This window comes from Lathyrus oleraceus, chromosome 5 (assembly GCF_024323335.1).
Source record: "Lathyrus oleraceus cultivar Zhongwan6 chromosome 5, CAAS_Psat_ZW6_1.0, whole genome shotgun sequence".
Lineage (NCBI taxonomy): Eukaryota > Viridiplantae > Streptophyta > Magnoliopsida > Fabales > Fabaceae > Lathyrus > Lathyrus oleraceus.
In genome coordinates this window covers 547,574,108-547,594,088 of record NC_066583.1, presented here as the reverse complement: position 1 = coordinate 547,594,088, position 19,981 = coordinate 547,574,108, and the positions used below count along the sequence as shown (strand labels likewise).

Below are 19,981 nucleotides of genomic sequence, written 5' to 3'. Positions count from 1 at the left end.
CATATCTCATATGGTGTCTTCTCAACCTTTTTGGATGGAACACGGTTAAGTGTGTAAGTTGTTGTCAATAGTGCATGTCCCCAAAAGGAGTTCGGAAGATCGGCGTAACTCATCATGGATCAGACCATTTCTAACAAGGTTCGATTTATTCTCTCAGATACACCATTCCATTGGGGTGTTCCATGAGGAGTAAGTTGGGATAGGATTCCACACTCTTTCAGATGGTCATCAAACTCTAGGCTTAAACACTCACCACCTCGATCTGATCGAAGAGTTTTAATATTCTTACCTAGTTGGTTTTGTACTTCATTCTTGAATTCCTTGAACTTTTCAAAGGACCTTGATTTGTGTTTCATTAAATACACATAACCATATCTACTGAAATCATCAGTAAATGTGATGAAGTACTGAAAACCTCATCTGGTTGGTATGTTCAGTGGTCCACATACATCAGTATGTATGAGGGCCAAATGATCATTAGCTCTTTCCCTCAGCTAACTTTCCTTGAAAAAGGGCTTTTGAAACTTCAAACCTTTCATGCCTTGTTTTCTCTTGATAGAGCATCTTCAGGTGTTCGATCATATCGAACGTTGCCATGTTCTCATGTTGCTTTTGCAACTCTGAGTTCATGGTAGCTAGCATGAGGCAAGCAGTTTCATTGGCATCAACAACATGCTTCTTATAAGCATATCTTTATGCCTTAGGTTCAAAACTAGGAGGTTCCTCTTCAGGAACAGGTTTTTCCAAGACATACAACTTTCTATCGTGTTTGAGGATAATCCTTAGATTTCGGTGCCAATCCAGAAAATTTGTCCCAGACAATTTTTCCTTATCAAGGATTAATTGTAAAATGTTGTTAGAGGTGTTTGTTGTCATGGTAATCTACATGAAAATAATGAAAATATAAGTATCAATAACATATTTAATTAGGCCTTTAATTAAATATGCTCCCACTATTTTACTCAAAACAAATGACCCTCGCCATTTGATTCGGAAAATCCCGTTGGAAGATTTTCTAGTGGGTCGAGATCCATATTTCACTTTGTTTTAAGTCCGCGTAGGCGGATTACACAAAACTAGGTTATTTAGGTAGGAACTCCTTCCAATTGTATCTAATACAACTCTCGAATATTTTAGTTGGGTGAATAACTCCTTATTCCAATCCATCACATGGATCATTTCCAACTCTGACTTCTAAACATATATAATCTTATTATAATTTGTTTAGTTAAGTTTGACCCATTGTTTTAGCAATTGGATATTACAGTTATCCCATCGCACCTTACTAATATAGAATATGCACCTCGCGTAGGCGAAACCTACATTATTCGATACTAGTCTTAATGAGTGCTAAAACTTGGAAAGCATAAACTTAATATTTAATTTGAGGGAATTTGCAATTATTCTGATCTCACGGGCTTATTTATCATATAAATCGTCTCTCACATGCACCAACATACATTCACATGCATCAACATACAAAATGAAATAGTTATGGCCCCTAGCGCACTTGTTCTCCCAAGTCAATGAGAGAACCTAAGCTAACCTAATAACGATCTAAGCTTCTCCAAGCAAGATCTTCAAGGTTGTCCTCCTTTCATATTCTACTCTTCTCTTTCTTCATAACATTACATTACATAAAAGAAACTCGTTTTACATACGAGGGAATGAGATGAAAAAAGAAGTTACATTAAGAGATTAAAAAAAGAGGCACGACACGCAGGTCGTATTTTCAAATCCCAAAACAAAATAAATGAAAACTAAGGCCATAATCGATCACCACAAGACAATAATAATAAACAAATTATTATTATTATTATTATTAATTTAAATTATGTTAATTAAATAAACCAAATTAAATTTCGGCGACTAATCACATTACGCAGAGGTCGTATTTTAATGAGTAATTCATTTGAAATCGACGTCGATTTTCGCATCAACACTGGATACTTTAAAGCACAACTCTTGCGTAGTCACAACCCTAATTAAATAACTCTTTGACAGCACAACCCTTGTACCATCATGAATCCTAATGCACCAATTTCAGACCGTCAAACACACCTCGATTATTAATTCAGTATGATTGATCAACACGCCATTGCTTCACCATACTAATGTCCGATCAAGAAGTAAATGACCATTGATCGCTCAAAGGAAAACAACCATTAAGTGTTTGAATGAACGAAACGGAAACAATATATCATATATGTCATATTTTGCATCAGGATTACTTATATCATATATATATATATATATATATATATATATATATATATATATATAACTTGATTGATAACAATTGTGTAACCTATGGACGATCGATGTATCGCTGCTTCACCATACTAACGTCAGATTCTAAAGCATAGTCAACATCAATCATCCAAATCATACACACATGATGTTAAATTTAATTACTCGTTTATTCTTTGATTCATTCTGTCTTTTAATTGTATTAATACAAAAAATACAAAAAATAAACAGCTATCACATGCATGGTTTTGTAAGTGGCTCTGATACCACTGAAGGAGAATAACGATCCAAAACGCAGCGTAAATTAAAAAATTTCTCCTTTAGTGATCCTTACGAATGAGCATGGTCAGTGATAGAATTGTTACCTCTTGTGGTGATTGAAACCTTTGATGCAGATCTACGGAGCGATCACGAACGTTGAATGGTGGCAACGCCTCTACTCACTTCACACGAATGGATTCCTTCAATCTCAGTGCTAGCTGCTACGAATGAAGTCCTCGAGTGAGTGAGAGAGAGAGAGAGAGAGAGAGAGAGAGAGAGAGAGAGAGAGAAACGAAATTACAAATGCACAAATGCTTCTGCACAAGGGTTCTATTTATAGAACCACTTGTGTGGGCTGTAAGTGATAACATGAAATAATATCACATTTCTGGACTCGATTTAATTGAATTATATTATTATTTGTTTCGATTTATTTCATTTTATTCGATATTACTTGGTATTTTTCATTTTATTTGTCTCAGGTAATTTATTTGAAGCATAAGTGAAAAAGGAAGAAAAGGAGGTGCAGAAAGGAATGAAGAGAAGCAAAATCCACAAAAGCCCAGCCCACAATCAAAAGCCAGGAGCGTTGCGCCTGTGACGAGCGCCACACATGGTGTGACGAGCGTCACGCCCTACTGCCTTGTGTTACGAGCGTAACACATGGTGTGACGGACGTCACACCATTCTCCTATATTTTTGGCTTCAGAAACGCAACAGAGGCACGTTGATGCCTATTCTTCCGCTTGACTCCGGAAACGTGAAGACCAATTACGCAAGGCACTTTTGGAAACGGTTAAACAAGTGGATTAGTATAAATAGGACCAATTATGGAACCCTAAAAAGTTCAGAATTTTTCCCAGTTTTTGGCATAGCTTTATTTTTATTACTTTCTATTTTTTTCAGCATTCTACCTTCATTTGCAATTTTTATTTTCTTTTCCAGTAAATCTTTCAACACTTAATTAATTTTTCACACAATAGCTTCTACACCGGAAACTATTGTGTATCTTTTGCTGGATCTAACCTTACGTTAGATCCTAGATTTTTATTCCTTCACCTTTTATTTTCTTGTCCGATTGAAGAATTCAAGAGCAAATCCAATCGGTCTGTGGTGGAGTGTTCAAGATTTGTCATTAACTATTCAGGTTCTTTAATTATTGTTTGAATTTATATATGCCCTGCATTATTGTTTATTTATATTGTTTGCCTGAGATGGATTTATTTAATCATGATGATTGTTTAGATCTGTTTAGCATGTCCGGCTAATTTATTTAGGTATCGGTATGTAAAGTAAGCGGAATGAAGGAATCAAAACTAAGTTGGTTTAATTACGTTTAAAAATAAAATCACTCTTTTTATGGTCTCAATTTACAGGTTTAATACCAAGGTTTTTGTACGAGAGTAAAAGACTAAAGAAGTTAAAATCAATAGAACGAAAGTTTGAGTTTTTAATTGGACAGTGTAAATTGGACATTAATTCTAGATCAGGGCGAAAGCAATTTTTAGAGTTAATCAAATTCTAATTTTTTCCAAAAAGTATTTTTAAAAGTTAAATGTGAGGACGAGAGTTAAGCATTTGAATTTAATTATATAATCTAAGTCAACAGAGCGAGAGTTTGAGACGAGGGTGTTTAAACGATTAGTATTTTCTTAAAAAGAGTTTCTATAGATTCTATTGTTTTCAAAAAATGATTTTGGACTTAACTAATAAGTGACAGCTACGTTAATTTAAAGTCATGGTCTATTCAACAGAGCGAGAGTTTGAGAGAAGATTTTTAATCAATGGTGTCCACTGAAAAGATTTATTTTAAAACCAAGAAACCAACGAAGACTTGATTCCCTAATTACGACGAACTACATACTGATATCCGCTTAATTGATATTTAACCTAGATCTTATTTTAGCTTTAACTTTTCCCCCAAACAATCAAAGTATCATCCGCCTTAGCTTTACGAAGTAACCTTAGAAAACGGTATATCGATTCATAAGTCCCTGTGGGATCGATATCTTTTAAAACTACGCGATAGAACTGTGCACTTGCAGTTAGTACCCCAATCGACTCATAAAGTCGCGATCAAGTTTTTGGCGCCGTTGCCGGGGACTTTTATTTAGTCGATATCGTAACTCTTTTGTTACGCTGTAGAGACTAAGGCAATTTTTATTTCTTCTTTCTTTCGTTGATTTGTATGCCACACACTCGCTCACAAGGCGAGCCGTTTTACTTACGAATCAACGACATCGAACTATATCTCCGAGTCTTACGACGAATTCGGGAATATCGTGCTGCAAACAATCTCCCTCCTATCGAAATTCCTGATCTCAAAAATCTTTTTCCTTCACCGATACCCGAGATGGCAGAACCAGCTCGTGCGCTTCGAGATTACGCCACTCCATCGCAAGATGAGCCGCATTCGAGTATTGCTCCACCCGCAATCGAAGCAAACAACTTCGAACTTAAGCCTTCGCTGCTACAGGCAGTGCAACAGAATCAATTCTCTGGAAATCCCACCGAGGATCCAAACCTTCATTTATCCGTATTTGTCCAATACGCTGATACTGTTAAAGCTAATGGTGTCACTTCAAAGGCAATTCGACTTCGTCTTTTTCCTTTCTCGTTAAGAGATAAAGCTAGAAGATGGCTTCAGTCTCTTCCTTCCAACTCAGTCACAACATGGAATGAGTTGAAGAAAGTCTTCCTTGCCCGATACTTTCCTCCGAGCAAAACATCTATGTTGAGAGCCCAGATAAATGGATTTAAACAGAAAGATAACGAGTCTCTTTTCGAAGCATGGGAAAGATACAAAGACATGATGAGACTTTGTCCACACCATGGTTTAGAGGACTGGTTAGTGATTCATACCTTCTATAATGGTCTCTTGTACAACACAAGGTTAACAATAGACGCCGCAGCAGGTGGTGCACTTATGGATAAACCTTATGCCGATGCTTATCAACTTATCGAAAGCATGGCCCAAAACCATTATCAGTGGGGGAGCGACCGAGCAATGGTAGAGAAACCTCAAACGAAAAGTGGCATGTACGAGATAAGTAGCCTTGATCATGTTAATGCAAAAGTGGAAGCCCTTGCCCAGAAAATTGAAAGTTTGAATGTATCACCTCCAACCACCGTGGTTGCCGTAACTCAGAATTGCGAAGTCTGTGGAATCCAAGGTCACACTCCTGCAGATTGTCAACTCCTAACAGGAATCCAAGCAGAACAAGTGAATTATGCTCAAGGAAATCCCTACTCGCACACCTATAACTCAAACTGGAAGAATCATCCTAATTTTTCATATAAGAGTAATAATGCTTTATACGCACCAGGACAAGCTCCAAATCAAGCCCCAGCTATACCTCCTGGATATCAAAAGCCGACCCCATCTACACCTAACAATAATGTTCCTAGGAAATCCAACTTGGAAATAATGATGGAGAACTTCATAGCTTCTCAACAGCAAACCAATAAAGATTTCTTAAACCAGAATATACACACTAGCGAACAAATCAAACAACTAGCAAGTAAAGTAGATGCCTTGGCTACCCATAACAAAATGCTGGAAACACAAATATCACAAGTAGCTCAACAACAAGCGCCTACTGCTGCCCCAACTGGTACATTTCCTGGACAGCCCCAACCTAACCCGAAAAGCCACGCTCATGCAATCATACTAAGAAGTGGAACGGAAGTGGAAGGACCAATAGATCCAAGAACTGAAAACCAAAACTCTAAAAAGTCAACTGAGGAAGAAAGTACACCCAAGGAAAAGGAAGAGAGTAATAAGGAAACCGTAGAAAAGAAAGAACCTTATGTACCTTCACCACCTTATAAACCACCTATCCCTTACTCTCAAAGGCTTATTAAAACCAAAGATGCGGGCCAATTTAAAAAATTTGTTGACCTACTGAAACAATTAAACGTCACAATTCCGTTTACAAAAGCTATTACGCAGATGCCCTCATATGCTAAGTTCTTAAAAGAAATTCTTTCTAATAAAAGGAAACTTGAAGATAGCGAAACTGTTACACTCACTGCTGAATGTAGCGCTATAATCCAGAATATGCCTCCTAAACTTAAAGATCCAGGTAGTTTCTCTATACCCTGTCACATAGGAAAATTTGTCATAGATAAAGCCTTATGCGATTTAGGAGCCGGTATTAGTGTTATGCCTTTATCCATATGCAAGAAACTTGAAATGGGAGAATTAAGACCAACTAAAATGTATGTGCAACTAGCAGATCGTTCTGTTAGATATCCTGTAGGAATTCTTGAAAACGTTCCCGTGCGCATAGGTCAATTCTACATCCCAACCGATTTTATAATTATGGACATTAGAGAAGATGAAGTTACACCCATTATATTGGGAAGACCATTCTTAGCAACTGCCGGTGCGATCATAGACGTAAAACGAGGACGACTCACTTTCGAAGTAGGAGAAGAGAAAATTGAGTTCATTCTTTCCCAATTTTTGAAAGCACCTGCAATAGAAGATACATGTTACTTCATGGATATCATCGATGAATGCATAAAAGAAACAGAGTTAGAAAATGACAAATTGTCTGACTATCTTGTAGAAGACAAACTCAACCAATGTTTAGCAATAACACCGGATCCTACGCAATGCCTTAAGAAACCAACCCTAGACCTGAAAACACTTCCCAAAAATCTGAGATATGAATTCCTAGACTTAGAACTTGAACGACCAGTGATAGTTAATGCAGACCTAGGAAAGCTCGAAACCGAAAAACTCCTACATATCTTAAGAAAATATCCAACCGCACTAGGGTACAACATCACCGATCTTAAAGGAATAAGTCCTTCTATTTGTATGCACCGCATCATGCTAGAAGAAGACTGTAAAACTTCCAGGGAACATCAGAGGAGACTAAACCCGATCCTGAGTGAGGTAGTGAAGAAGGAAGTAACCAAGTTATTAGAGGCAGGTATCATATATCCTATATCTGATAGCAAATGGGTTAGTCCTGTACACGTAGTACCAAAGAAATGAGGTATAACAGTTATCGAAAATGAAAAAGGAGAAACTATAACCAAACGAATCGAATCGGGATGGAGAATGTGCATTGACTATAGGAAATTAAACAAAGCAACCCGAAAAGATTATTTCCCTTTACCATTCATTGACCAGATGTTAGAACGATTAGCAAAACATTCTCATTTCTGCTATCTAGACGGTTACTCAGGCTTCTTTCAAACACCAATTCATCCTGATGACCAAGAAAAGACAACATTCACGTGTCCTTTTGGCACTTCCGCTTATAGACGAATGTCGTTTGGCTTGTGCAATGCTCCTGCAACCTTCCAAAGGTGCATGATGGCAATATTCGCCGATTTTCTCGAAAATATCATGGAAGTATTTATGGATGACTTTTCCGTATGCGGACAAAGCTTTGAAGAATGTCTTGAAAACCTAGAAAGAGTTCTAGAACGATGTGTAAAAGTAAACCTAGTACTTAATTGGGGAAAATGTCATTTTATGGTACAAGAAGGAATTGTTTTAGGACACATTATCTCAAATAGAGGAATTGAAGTAGACAAAGCCAAAATAGAGGTAATCGAAAATCTTCAACCTCCGAAAACTGTGAGAGAAGTACGAAGCTTCTTAGGACATGCCGGTTTTTACCGACGATTCATTAAAGACTTCTCTAAAATAACTAAACCTTTGACCGGACTATTGATGAAGGATGCTGAATTCATCTTCGACAATAAATGTTTAGAAGCATTCCAAACGCTTAAACAAGCATTGATCTCCGCACCCATAATGCAGACACCAGATTGGAACCAACCATTCGAAATAATGTGTGATGCCAGTGATTACACCGTGGGCGCTGTTTTAGGACAACGAAAGGATAAAAAGCTTCACGTCATATATTACGCAAGTAGAACTCTAGATGAAGCACAAATGAATTACGCCACAACCGAGAAAGAACTCTTAGCAGTGGTGTTTGCACTAGATAAGTTTCGTTCTTACTTGGTCGGAGCTAAAATAATCGTTTACACCGACCACGCTGCTATCAAGTACCTCTTAACAAAAAAGGATGCTAAACCTAGACTCCTAAGGTGGATCCTGTTGCTACAAGAGTTCGATCTGGAAATCAAAGATAAAAAAGGAACTGAAAACGTAGTAGCAGATCACCTCTCTAGACTTGAAAACCTGGAACCGAAAACAACATCGATCAACGATGATTTCTCGTACGATAAACTTATAGCTACTTTGGAAGAAAATAAAGCTGATAAACAGGTAGAAACCACCTTAGCTATATGTGCTACACCATGGTACGCTGATCTCGTCAATTATTTAGCTGCCGGAATAGTTCCACCTACTTTATCCTACCAGCAAAAGAAACGATTCTTCTATGACATAAAACACTATTACTGGGATGACCCTTTACTTTTCAAAAGAGGCCCGGACGGTATTTTCCGTCGGTGTATACCTGAAGAAGATGTAGAAAATATAATCCAACACTGTCACTCCGCTCCTTATGGTGGACAAGCAAGTACATCCAAGACCTGCTCCAAAATCCTACAAGCCGGTCTTTATTGGCCAAACATATGGAAGGATGTGCATGCGGCTATCAAGAAATATGATAGATGTCAACGCACAGGAAACATATCTAGACGTGACGAGATGCCACAAAAGGGCATTTTGGAAGTAGAAATTTTCGACGTGTGGGGGATAGATTTCATGGGACCTTTTCCACCTTCTTTCGGTAACAAGTACATACTCGTAGCGGTTGACTACGTATCAAAATGGATTGAAGCTATAGCTTCTCCAACAAACGACACACGAGTAGTAACTAGACTCTTTAAGAATATAATATTTCCAAGATTTGGTGTCCCATGAATAGTAGTTAGTGATGGTGGATCGCATTTCATATCCAAGGTACTCGAAAAACTACTGTTTAAGTATGGCGTAAGGCATAGAGTAGCAACACCTTACCACCCTCAAACCAGTGGGCAAGTGGAAGTGTCTAACAGAGAAATCAAACGAATATTAGAAAAAACAGTCGCCACCTCAAGGAAAGACTGGTCATTGAAACTACCAGAAGCTTTATGGGCGTATCGAACCGCTTACAAAACTCCCATAGGGACAACCCCATTTAAGCTCATTTATGGAAAATCCTGCCACCTCCCGGTAGAATTAGAACATAAGGCCTACTAGGCTATTAAAAATCTAAATTTAAACTATAAGGCCGCCGGTGAAAAGCGAATCCTTGATATAAACGAATTAGAGGAACTCAGACGAGACGCTTACGAAAATGCCAGAATCTACAAAGAAAGAACAAAACAATGGCATGACAAGCGCATATCAAGGAAAATCTTCAAACAAGGCGATATAGTCCTGTTATTCAACTCTAGGCTAAAGTTATTCCCGGGAAAACTACGATCTAGATGGTCAGGTCTTTTCCAAGTCACCAATGTTTTTCCCAGTGGAGCGGTGGAAATTAAAGGAAAATCCATTGAACCGTTTATCGTAAACGGGCAGCGTCTAAAACATTATCATCATACAGAGAACCTTGAAGATTCACAAGTCCTTCACTTAGACGCAGTGCCCCAAAATTTTATAGATTGATATTTGATAGTGTTTATGTCGAGCTTGCGACATTAAAGAAAGCGCTTAGTGGGAGACAACCCACAAATTTTCTTTATCTTTATTTTTATTTCTTCTTTAATTATTCTTCTAAGTTTTATTTAGTATTCATTCTTAATTTATTTTAACTCATAAAATTTTTATTCTTTTCTTCTTTCGGCATTTGGCCAAATCCTGACTAAAACTCTTGTTTTTCTTTTCTCTAGCTAACACTAACCTGATGGGACAAATTGATCGTATGGGTATCAAATTCAGAGGGAAAGCTCAGAAATAAAAGTTTGAGGAACTAGCAGAGAGAGAGATGCTACCTAGTTTGTATGCTGATGATTGGGCAATGACTGCCCTTGGACTAAGAGAGAGTGTCATGTATTTGCTGAGTCAAATAGGGTGGGAAACCACTCCTATCCGTAGACAATTCGTCACTTACCGGAGACTGACTCTAGAATTCCTTAGTTCTCTGATCTATCTACCCAGCCATGGAAAAGGAATAAGCAGAGGTTTCATCCAGTTCAGAATGTTCAACATGGAGTATCAATTTAACATCCAAGACTTTACCAACCTTTTAGGTTTCCCTACCTCTTTTGATACATTCACAGTGAGCCAAGAAGAACTTTTTGAATACAGAGAACTTGAACACTTTTGGGGAAGCTTGACTGGAAATGACGATCCCGAGGAACATGAGTTTCTTTCTGGAAACATACATAACCCGGCCTTTCGTTATTTCCATAAGATCCTGGCCCACACCTTATTTGGGAAGAAGTCAAACAGTACCTCAGTTTCACGTGATGAACTCTTCATCATATTTTGTGCTTCCCAGAACCGTCCAGTAAACGGTGCCACTTTTATGTTGGCAAATTTTGACCGCCTTATCCAAGATGAACGAGCACCAATTCAAATAGGCGGCTTGATAACCATGACTGGTAATGCTATCGGATTACGTCAACCTATGCTTGACTTAAGCCCTTTCTGTGGCATTGCGACTATGCGTATACCCTTCCTCTTCAACACTATGTTTATAGCAAACCTAGGGTCTGAAGAGTTTGAGCTTATAATCAACAACCAAGTTCTTTGCCTATTCACCTTGCCTAGTCCGAGGACTAGTGTTCATAACCGCAATAACTGGCTCTACAACCTGAACGGAATACCCTCTCCTGCTAGATCTACTGAATCCATCCAGGACTATGAGATTTGTGACAACCAGATCCCTTATGCTGAATCTGACCCTCAGACACCATCTGGTTATTATGATATTGATCCTCCTCCTCAACCTGTCCCGACCGAAGAATCGGCAATACCCGATCTTAGACATCGTATGCCCGGAGCTAATTATAACACCACCATTCAGGCTTTGATGTCAGAACAGGACGCCCTGAGAGAAGAGTTAGCTAACATGGGACAAGAATTTCTGGGATACATGAACAGTATGACAAATCAGTTCCACGAGTTGCTAAACCGTGTTAACTCTTTTGCTCCTCCGGCCAGAGATCATGCAGATGGATAGAAGTTGTTTTTCTTAGTTACTTAGTTTTAGTTTAGGTTATTCATTAATTTTGTTTCAAATTATTTTAGTATTCGTTTTTCTTTCGCATGTTTGCTTTTGTCTTCCAATGTTACATTATGATTATTTTATGAAGCTATTGATTTATTTTACTTTATTATAACTTATGCAAATATCTATCAATAATGCTCTCTACTGTTGCTACCTACATGACTTATTAAAGATATATATATGTTATGAAAGTAGAATAGCATGCAAGGAAATTTAAAAGTATCACAATAGCAAAATAAAATAAACATATGCATAACAAAATAACAACAATAAAGTATAATGATAAAAACAAGGTACGTGGCAAAAATGATTGTGTGACGAGCGTCACACAATCCATTACGGTCGTCACACCAAGTGCCTGTGACGCCCGTAACACCCCTGTCACGAGCGTGACACCTACAGGCTATGTGAACGTTACTAACCGTTGGAGAGACGACCGTTACACCACCCATTTTTTTTTACCTTCCCCATTTATTCACATTTATTTACTTTTCAACCACTCCCTTTCCAACTTCCAAATTTTTTTCCTATAAATACCCACCATACCTTTCTTCATACACCACAGACCATTCTATAAAATCAATTTCATTTCCCTTCTCTCCTTATTACCTCTTTCAAACCACTTATCGGTATGGCGGGAAACCAAGATTTCGGAAATATCATCTTCCGATCCGAAGATGAAAATTATCAAAGGGAGCAGTTTGAGCGTTTCCAACAGCAAGGCGTCCAATCCACCAGGTATCCTGATTTACATTGTTTACAAGAATTAGGATTACTTCAAGGTATAGAATGGATGCTCCGCCTTGCTGATTTAACCTTTCTTTGCACTCATAATCAACCTACCTACCCCGCTCTCACCTTAGAATTTTTAAGTTCTTATTCGTACAACACTCCTACCGGTGAAGACGAGTACTTAACCGGTACCGCAACCTTCTGCATGTTCAACACCGAGTACTCCCTATCCCAAAACCAATTGAGCACCATGCTACAATTCCCTGTAGACGGTCAAGTCCACCCTAGGATACCTCCGAACTCCCAGTGGCATATAAACGCCTTCGACCTCTTTAGAAAAATTTCCGGTGTGGAAACCAACAACTGGGATGTATTACTTGCTTCGCATATACATAACCCAACCATCCGGTACTTCATCCGCATCCTGCAAAACACTATTTTTGGTCGACCGAACAACAGCAAAGTCAACGCCAAGGAATTATTTTTCCTCCACTGCGTCTTTGCAGCAGATACACAGGTAAACGCTGCCTCCTTCCTATTTCATCATATTCGCACCCTATGTGCTAGAGGCCGTCAACCTTTTGTAATTGGTGGAATAATCACCACCATAGCACTTGGCTTAAATCTTGGGGATCGACTTCAGAATTTACAATCTCTCCCACCCCTATTGATGGATATAAGCTACTGTCGGTCCAGCCGCCTAATCAAAAACAGGGTAGGCGGAGGGTATTACCTTATGGTGAACAACCAGGAAGTCCCAAGTGTTGTTTTACCCAACATTGCCCTAACAGATATCACCAATCCCAACCGCCACATCTATGATCTGAATGCTCCCGAAGCTACCGAACCTACACAAGCAAACCCGCCTTCAGACGAGTTTGCAGAAATGGAGCAAGGTGATCAGGTTCCTGCCCAACAATCAGTCCCGCTCAACCCTTCCGATAATGCAGCTGGTCCATCCTCACGACGTCGTCGACGAAGAAGGCCAGCAACCAACGACGACATCATGGATGCTATCGATGGTATGCAAGCGCAGAATCTCGAAGTGATGCAGATGATGCGCCAGATGCAACAACAACAGGAAGCGAGGAATGCAATAACCGATCAGCGGTTCGCTGAGTTGCTCAGCAGGTTTGACGACTTAGAAGTACGTCAACGATGACCAGGTCCAAGAACTAGTGGCGGCAGGCAGCATTGATTTTAGTTTCCTTTTCTTTTTTTTCTTTTGTTTTCTTTGAAACATTGGGGACAATGTTTCATTTAAGTGTGGGGGGGAAAAACCTTGTTCTTTAAATCTTCCCTTTTCAAGTATGTTATTTTCCCTTTCATTGTTTTTTCCTTTCCTTATTATATAAAATATATATATATATATATATATATATATATATATATATATATATATATATATATATATATATATATATATATATATATATATATATATATATATAGTATTATAATATATATTATTTTAAGTTAAGTCCCTAGTGTGAAAAATTTCCATTATCTATTCCCCTCAATTTTCTTGAGCCATAACAAAAATTTAACACAATCAATAAATATAAAGGTTGCTTATTTTATTAAACTTGAGTGAAATCAAGACAAAATTATTACCATACCAACGCTCTAAACAAACCTCAACATGTTAGATCAGAAAGGTACCTGTTATACAAGTCCCTGGACTTTTAACTTTATAGTAACCCCGAGTAGTTTATACAAGAAGTCAGCACCATCTTAATAGCAAACTACGCGGAGGACCGATGAATATAAGTGAATGATTCCCAAAATAAATATATATATATATATATATATATATATATATATATATATATATATATATATATATATATATATATATATATATATATATATATATATATATATATATATATATATATATATATATATATATATATATCAGGAAATGCACTAACTAAGTTAGGTGATCCTTACCAGATCATTTAATCTAAAGGTTGCAGATCATACAAAAACATAATACGAAAGATCCATTATGAGTTGGTTCAGCAGGTATCTGGTGCTGAACTTGGTAGGGCGGACTACGGTTCGATCCCCCGCAATTTGCAATGGACCGAGAAACGAAGTTATCCGACTAATGTACCAGAGCTTCAAGCTAAAAAGAGGATCAGAATCACTAATCGGTCACTCCACTATGTGCGCGAAACGATAAAGGGCTTAATGTGATTTCGCTAGAATGAAAACTGGTGAAATAAGAGTAAAGGAACTAGGATAGTTATAATAGCATAACTCGAACTGGTTTGCATGAGGTAAGGTTACCGGATGCTGTAACGGTAGTTCTTGATGTCAAGATTAAACTCAAGTTATTTCTAAACAAGATTTACTTGCAACCTAGTACGAATTGATGTGTGTTTTGAAATTTCATCTGGCTAGATTTTTAAACGATTTCTATACTTTATCATGTTTGAGGACAAGCAAAGGTCTAAGTATGGGGGAGTTTGATAACATGAAATAATATCACATTTCTGGACTCGATTTAATTGAATTATATTATTATTTGTTTCGATTTATTTCATTTTATTCGATATTACTTGGTATTTTTCCTTTTATTTGTCTCAGGTAATTTATTTGAAGCATAAGTGAAAAAGGAAGAAAAGGAGGTGCATAAAGGAATGAAGAGAAGCAAAATCCACAAAAGCCCAGCCCACAATCAAAAGCCAGGAGCGTTGCGCCTGTGACGAGCGCCACACATGGTGTGACGAGCGTCACGCCCTACTGCCTTGTGTTACGAGCGTAACACATGGTGTGACGGACGTCACACCATTCTCCTATATTTTTGGCTTCAAAAACGCAACAGAGGCACGTTGATGCCTATTCTTCCGCTTGACTCCGAAAACGTGAAGACCAATTACGCAAGGCACTTTTGGAAACGGTTAAACAAGTGGATTAGTATAAATAGGACCAATTACGGAACCCTAAAAAGTTCAGAATTTTTCCCAGTTTTTGGCATAGCTTTATTTTTATTACTTTCTATTTTTTTCAGCATTCTACCTTCATTTGCAATTTTTATTTTCTTTTCCAGTAAATCTTTCAGCACTTAATTAATTTTTCACACAATAGCTTCTACACCGAAAACTATTGTGTATCTTTTGCTGGATCTAACCTTACGTTAGATCCTAGATTTTTATTCCTTCACCTTTTATTTTCTTGTTCGATTGAAGAATTCAAGAGCAAATCCAACCGGTCTGTGGTGGAGTGTTCAAGATTTGTCATTAACTATTCAGGTTCTTTAATTATTGTTTGAATTTATATATGCCCTGCATTATTGTTTATTTATATTGTTTGCCTGAGATGGATTTATTTAATCATGATGATTGTTTAGATCTGTTTAGCATGTCCGGCTAATTTATTTAGGTATCGGTATGTAAAGTAAGCGGAATGAAGGAATCAAAACTAAGTTGGTTTAATTACGTTTAAAAATAAAATCACTCTTTTTATGGTCTCAATTTACAGGTTTAATACCAAGGTTTTTGTACGAGAGTAAAAGACTAAAGAAGTTAAAATCAATAGAACGAAAGTTTGAGTTTTTAACTGGACAGTGTAAATTGGACATTAATTCTAGATCAGGGCGAAAGCAATTTTTAGAGTTAATCAAATTCTAATCTTTTCCAAAAAGTATTTTTAAAAGTTAAATGTGAGGACGAGAGTTAAGCATTTGAATTTAATTATATAATCTAAGTCAACAGAGCGAGAGTTTGAGACGAGGGTGTTTAAACGATTAGTATTTTCTTAAAAAGAGTTTCTATAGATTCTATTATTTTCAAAAAGTGATTTTGGACTTAACTAATAAGTGACAGCTACGTTAATTTAAAGTCATGGTCTATTCAACAGAGCGAGAGTTTGAGAGAAGACTTTTAATCAATGGTGTCCACTGAAAAGATTTATTTTAAAACCAAGAAACCAACGAAGACTTGATTCCCTAATTACGACGAACTACATACCGATATCCGCTTAATTGATATTTAACCTAGATCTTATTTTAGCTTTAACTTTTCCCCCTAACAATCAAAGTATCATCCGCCTTAGCTTTACGAAGTAACCTTAGAAAACGGTATATCGATTCATAAGTCCTTGTGGGATCGATATCTTTTAAAACTAAGCGATAGAACTGTGCACTTGCAGTTAGTACCCCAATCGACTCATAAAGTCACGATCAGTAAGCTAAAAAACCCACTTAAGTGTATGTGGCCCATATCTTATGATATACCAAAATCACTTAAGCGTGCGGTACCTTACCATATTTCGTATTCTACTTAAGTGCATTGTACCTTATGATGTCCTACAATTCACTTAAGTGCATCATACCTTACGGTGTTCCTTATTTACTTTATATCTCGTCGATCCGTCCTTTTGTGTGTGACCCTGTAGGTTTTTGCGGCATTGGCAATTATATTAAATCACATATTTAACATAATAAACAGTGAGCGGTATCTAGCAACACATCACAGCTATCCAAGACACAAAAATGTCATGTGATCTGAAAAATCCTTTTATGATAATACTTATGTGTACAATTACCATTCTGCCCCTATGTCTATATTGAATACAAGGCATAGACCATGTCATCCTTGTCCAGTTCAATATTGGACCCTTATACATTTACCCTGTTACGCAGTATGGGAAAATTCCATCTAGGTCACTCATCTCCCTCAACATGCTTCGTGGAGTACCAATCAATTGCCTTTATGGTCATCAAGTTACGGACAATGTTTGATCAACAATAAGGCACTCGACTCTACATGTAGGGTTCATAATGGTTTCAGGTCGAAGGGTGGTATACACCACTGTCACTGTGAGAATAACTTATGACACTTTGCATAACATTCTATATAGTATTCTCATAGCGGGTCAATCCAGTATAAATATTCCTCTTAATATTCATACTTATGTTTAAGACTTGATAACTCCATATCCATGATCCATGAGGTGTGATCATCAGTTTATATACATAATAGTCTTCATGCTTTAATGTTATCCCACTTTACAACAAAGCTCGACTACGGATACTTTAAGAATAGTATCCTTATGTTTAATGGGATCTCATGATTAAGTCACACTTGATACATTAAATGGACTAGCTATTCTAGGGACTTTATTAAACAAACATAATAAAGAAAAAACCTTTTATTATTAATAAATATTTCGATACAAGTACCAAAAGTATTGGCCTCTAGGGCTTACACCAACAGTTTTTATAATGGGAGATCAAAATTCAGAAAATAACAAAATAGAGGGATCAAAATTGCAATTAAGCCTATTTTAAAGATGATTGTATGACATGATGTACTGATAGTTTTCTTAGAACTATTATACACGGTCAATGCATGTCTATTATACTTTTACGTAAGAGTAGATGGACATTCCATCGAAAATGTAAAGTAATTTTACACGGTCAACCAATGAGCAACATATATTCCACCAAATCATAGAGATACTTTTAAAATGATTATATGATATGACATAATGATAGTTTTCTATTGGATTGGAGTGTAAAACTATTTTAAATTGTCAATGCATGTCCATTATACATTTTCATAAGAGAAAATGCACAATTCACTGACAATGTAAAATAATTTTTCATTGTCAACCAATGAACAACATATATTTCGGCAAATCATCGAGATATTTTAAAAATAGTTGTATGATATGAGATATTGTAAGACCCCAATTTTGACCGTAAGATCCCTCATGCAATTTCATCATAAGCATTAGCATTGGGATCATACCTTGGCATCCTCCTTACCCCTCTTTTATTGGGTTTGTTTTGGGAGAGATCACCAAGCACTTTGTGATTGTATCATACTTGTATTTTATCATTTTACTAACCAAAATACCAAAAATATGTCTTTGCATTTGCCTAACTCTTTTGTAGGTAGGGCATGATCCCCATTCATCTATCAAGTTCACATCTAGGGTTTGAGATCCTCATGACAAAGAGCACAACCATTGAATTGATACAAGAATGGTTATGGGCATCATATATGAGTTCCATTGATTCCTACATGTTATATTGGTCAAGTTTTCTTCAAGAGTTTGAGGGTGATTTGCCTTGGAAACCCTAGTTTGACTAGGTATCTTGAGTAACTTCTCCAACAAGCTATCTCACCAATTGGTCAAATTTCTAAAGGGACACTTAAGATTTGATCATCTTATGCATATAAGATCTACCATGAGCCTAGAAAGTCAATATAATTGAAGATTGGCAAGTTGGTTGATGGTGGTTGGCCAGATGAATTCATCTGATCAAAACTGGGTCTCCCTAGACCCTATCTCCTACAATTTTGACCATATGAAAATTATTCCAAGAGAAACGTTACTATAAATTACATTACAAACAACTCTCATGTTGAGACCTAGAGCTAGTTTTGCTTGAAAATCATTTTCTATGTTGAAACATCATAGGTCATTTTGTCTAAACCCTAATTTGAAAGTCAACTTCCCAAGGCCATAACTTGCTCAAATTTTATGAGATGAAATATTTCCAAGTTGAAAAATCAAATTCAAGATGTTTAATTCAACTTTTATGTTTGGAGTTATAGCTAATTCAACTTTTATGAGCATGTGATATGAGGTTACATTATAGGTCACTTTTGACCTATACCATTGAACAAGTGATTTTTCCAAACTTCAAAAATGAATAAATCTATCATTTCAAATCCAAATGACATGAAATTGGTGACCATTTTGAATGTATTTTAAATATATACAACTTTGATGAATACACTTTTCTCATTTGAAGCTCATGTAAAAAGTTAAGCAATGTGGAATATTGAGATATATGGCTTGACACTTAGAAAAAGTTTCAACATGTTGAAATTTCCAAACTTCCACCTCAAAATGCATCATGATACAAGCTCCAAATGGAAAAGTGTTGAACAAGAAAGTTGTTCCTCTTGATCTAAACTTTCCAAAAAGTCAAAGTTCATCCATTTTGGACAAGAATTGTTAGGGTTGCGTATGGCATGAACACGGTATTATCATTTGGAAAAGATCAAACTTCAAATCTTCACACACACTTGCCTTGCAATCCAAGTTGATTTCAGACTCTCTCACATTCATTTGTGGACCTTAATCAATAATCTCATGGGCCTGTACACGCCCATGCACCCATGCATCATCATTTGCCAATTTTGAAAAGTGAATTTGAAGGTGCAAATATCATGAGCTGCAGCTATAAATAGAGCCCTCTAGCATCAGAATTGAACACACATTCGTGCCAGCTTCGATCCTAAACCTCTAACCCTTCCATTTGATAGGATAAACCTGAGAATTTCATCTTGAAATTGAGTTTGAATCTCACTGTTTTGAGATTCAAAACTTCAGGGATCCAAGACCTTTTGTGCATTTCATTCTACTCCTGCAAGCATTCTGAGTGAGATCAAGCACGAGCCAAGGCAAGAACAGTTGAATCCAAACCTGCATTGAAGGTATTTTCCAGAAAATTTCATCTCTTCGATTCTCTCTCAATCTTACTCAACTCTCTTGATTCTTTGGTTGTCTGAAGTCCTACCAATGTAGGCAAGAAGATTGAGTTGCTTAAAGGT

General features: G+C 37.0%; 1 non-coding gene across 1 annotated transcript; it reads right to left on the bottom strand.

Moving 5' to 3' along the window:
- Positions 1-5,242: 5,242 nt before the first annotated feature.
- Positions 5,243-5,349, bottom strand: LOC127088444 (small nucleolar RNA R71). Its single transcript, XR_007790279.1, has one exon. It is a non-coding gene; the product is annotated as a small nucleolar RNA R71 (small nucleolar RNA).
- Between the last annotated feature and the right edge of the window lie 14,632 nt (positions 5,350-19,981).